General features: G+C 43.9%; 1 protein-coding gene across 1 annotated transcript in view; it reads left to right on the forward strand.

Annotated features, from left to right (window-relative positions):
• Msh2 (mutS homolog 2) overlaps positions 1-192 on the forward strand; it is a 64,308-nt gene extending 64,116 nt beyond the window's left edge. The window contains exon 16 of the mRNA XM_052746514.1: positions 1-192. This exon is cut by the window's left edge and continues 188 nt beyond it. The gene's annotated coding sequence lies outside the window, so the exon portion shown is untranslated.
• Positions 193-3,566: the final 3,374 nt, after the last annotated feature.

Raw genomic sequence — 3,566 nt, forward strand, 5'->3', positions numbered from 1 at the left:
TGATGAGGATAAGCTCGCCGGCAGGACCTGGGATAGCAGTGCACCGAAGTACTGAATGATACTTTACCCGAAAGCATTTTCAGAGTATTCTCAAGTGGAGATCTGTAACTGGGTACTGTTGAAATGGGCATGGGCAACTTTAAGTGATATGCTGAATTTTATAAATAAAATCATGTAGTTTGTAGAATTTGAGGTGCTGTGTATTTCTTTGAAATATTCCCTTTGTATACATTTACTCTACTAATAACACGTATAGACCTTATACAAATGAAGAACCTCAAAACAGAGGCCAAAAATATCTGCACACATACATAATAATTAATTAATATCTTAGGCCTAGTAAACACACACCTTTAATTCCAGTACATGGGAGGCAGAGGCAGAAGCCTCTCTTCAGCTGGAGACTAGCCTGGTCTATATAATGAGACCCTGCCTCAAAAAAGTTTCTATATAGCTGATTAACAACAAAATAGGCAAGAGACCTGAATAAATGCCTTTCCCAAGAAAGTAAGTAATGGACGGTAAGCCAGTGAGAAGGGACAGATCTGAGAAGTGAAGTAACAGCCTTGACTGTGAGTGAGGTTAGTTAGAGTCAGGGAAGTAGAGATGGAACTCTTTTTTTTTTTTTGGTTTTTCGAGACAGGGTTTCTCTGTGTAGCTTTGCGCCTTTCCTGGATCTCGCGCTGTAGACCAGGCTGGCCTCGAACTCACAGAGATCTGCCTGGCTCTGCCTCCCGAGTGCTGGGATTAAAGGCGTGCGCCACCACCGCCCAGCCGAGATGGAACTCTTGTACACCAGTGGGAATGTAAAATTTCAGCCCCTTTGAAAAAACAATATGATAGGTCCTCAAGCAGTAAAAAACAGTGGTTCCTGTCCTGGGTGTATATCTAAGAGAAAGAAAAACATCACATCATAAATTGGCACACAAACACCAAGATTTTCATTTCTTTGTAGCCGAAAGGTAGAAACAGTCCCAATGTCCCCAGTGGGTGAGTGTATCAATGAAATGTGTTCTGGCTATATGATGTTCATCTGTGTTAAGAGAAACAAAGTGATACATAGGGAAAATTGGACAGAGTCCTGAAAATGTGCTGAGTGAAAGAAGCCGGTCAGAGGTCCACACAGGATAGTCTGCATTGAGTCACCTGCCAGAGATAAGTTGATAAGCAGTGGTTTGGGGTTGAGGTTTGGGTTCAGTGTTTGTGAGATGCAACTGTAGTCCTGGGTAGACACACTTGTGAACACACCAAAACCATTGAGTTGTGGACCTGAAATGGATAATCATGGTATCTGAGCAGTATCAGTAAAGGTCACTATCCAAGAGAAAAGATAGTAGACAGCTATAAACACAAAAGCGTTTTCAGGCTGGGGATGGTGGCACACACCTTTATCTTAGCACTTGGGGGACAGAGGCCTGTGGGTCTCATAGTGAGGCCAGGGCGGTGAGCGCTACAAGGTCAAACTCCCTCGGTTTTTTTAATTACCAGACACATCCATGCCAGGTTACTTCATCCTCCAGACCTGACTAGCTTCAAGTGGCAGTGCCAGTGTTGGTCAGGATATGAGGGGGCAGTGTGGGTGGGGGATAAACTTGGTAAAATTGAAACCGTGGCTCCAGCTTTCTATCTAAAACATTCTCTTCTGGGGGGACATTAGAAGGTTCATGATAGCTGAAAGATGAAGAGGAGCTACAGCTTCACTGAGTAATATCCACGGACCTGAATCCGGAAGTACTTTTTGGCACACCCTTTTAATCCCAGCACTCCAGAGGCAGAGGCAGTCAGATCTCTGTGAGTTCAAGGCCAGCCTGGGCTACAGAGTGAGTTCCAGGACAGCTAGGGCTACACAGAGAAACAACTGTCTCGAGAAAAAAACAAACTACTTTCCCTTACTTATGAAATTTATTAATTATTGGTTATGCGTGGTGATTCACCTGCACGTCGGTCTGCATCACATCATGCCTGGTGCCCGTGGAGACCTAACAAAGGCATTCGATCCTCTGAGTTGAGGTGCAGACAGGAGCCACTATGTGGGTGGGTGCTGGGAATTGAACCCTGGGCCTCTGGAAGAGCAGCAAATGCTTTTAACCACTGAACCATCTCTCCAGACCAGTGTGGAATTTAAGTAAGTGAAGTACAGAAATGTGCTCACTGCAGGGACCACTAAAAGAAACAACTAAGCCCCAGGAGTCATCCTGGCAGGGTGGACCTTTCCCCAGGGCCTCCAGAGAGCTAGTGTTCTTCACATGTGGCTTTGCAGGGTTTTTTAAACCATTACTTGTTAAGTCATGCAGTTTTGTTTCATACATGTAAATTTCCTGTGAAGATGAATTGAAAATTAAGCCTAATCTTTAAGTTAGATTACTGTGCTCTTTTCCATCGTAGACGGATGCTAGTTTTTCCTTTTTGAATACCAGAAACTCAGGAAGAAGGCCAACTTGGACAAAATATGTGTGTGGTTTGTATTTTGAAATGGGAACTTTCTGTGACAGGCCAGGCTGGCCTGGAACTCTAGATTTTCCTTCCTCAACCTCTCAAGTATTGCACCACGACCAGCTTCAGGGGTTTGTTTTTAAGACGGTCTCACTAGGTAACCCTGGCTGGCCTTGAACTCATAGAGATCCATCTGCCTCTTGAATGCTGGGATTAAAGGCGTGCGCCACCACGCCTGGCTGAGCCAGGGATTTTTTATATAATTCAAAAAGCAATTTTTAAAGTGAGCTGAAATATTTTCACCCTTGGATGGCTGTAAAAGGGTGTTTTTAGATCGCTGTACGGAAGCATGTTGAAAATGGAAATCAGCTATGACGGGTCTAGTTGTTAGGACTACGAGAGATGAGGGAGTCAGTACTGAGTCCAAGAAAACATTTAGTCTATCGAGCTCTACCAGCCAGGCTCCTTCCATTTATCTAAAAGAGGCTTGGCGTTTAGTTTGAAGACGTTTTGAAAATGATTAGGATGCCAGGGACTGGAGCTGGACTCCTACACATGCTAACAAAACAACCAGGCCTTCGGTTAGAGTGCCCTTCCTTTTGGAACCTAGAACAACCTAATTTCTGGCCTGTCAAAGTGCATTTGGGCTGGAGAGATGGCTCAGTGGTTAAGAGCACTGGCTGCTCTTCCAGAGGACCTGAGTTCGATTCCCAGCACCCACATAGAGGCTCAACCCTGTCTGTGATTCTAGTTCCAAGAGTTCCTAGGCTTCTGGCTTCCTAGGGTACTGCGCTCATGTATGAGCGTACTCCCACATACATATGCTCATGTATGCATACTCCCACATACATATATGCTCATGTATGCATACTCCCACATAGATAACATACACAAATTAAAAAAATAATAAAAGTAAATATTTATTTTAAAAAGGCAGTTCTTATAAATATTTAGCTGTAATTTAGTGGGTTTTTTTTCACAATTGAAATATTAATCAGTAATTCCAGAATAAAGCAAATATAGTGTCTAAGATTACAAACCCAGCCAGGCAGCGGTGGCGCATGCCTTTAATCCCAGCATGCACAAGGCAGAGGCAGGCGGATCTCTGAGTTTGAGGCCAGCCTGGTCTACAA

The sequence above is a fragment of the Peromyscus californicus genome, unplaced genomic scaffold (assembly GCF_007827085.1).
Source record: "Peromyscus californicus insignis strain IS unplaced genomic scaffold, ASM782708v3 Scaffold_1__1_contigs__length_55948999, whole genome shotgun sequence".
Taxonomy (NCBI): Eukaryota; Metazoa; Chordata; class Mammalia; order Rodentia; family Cricetidae; genus Peromyscus; species Peromyscus californicus.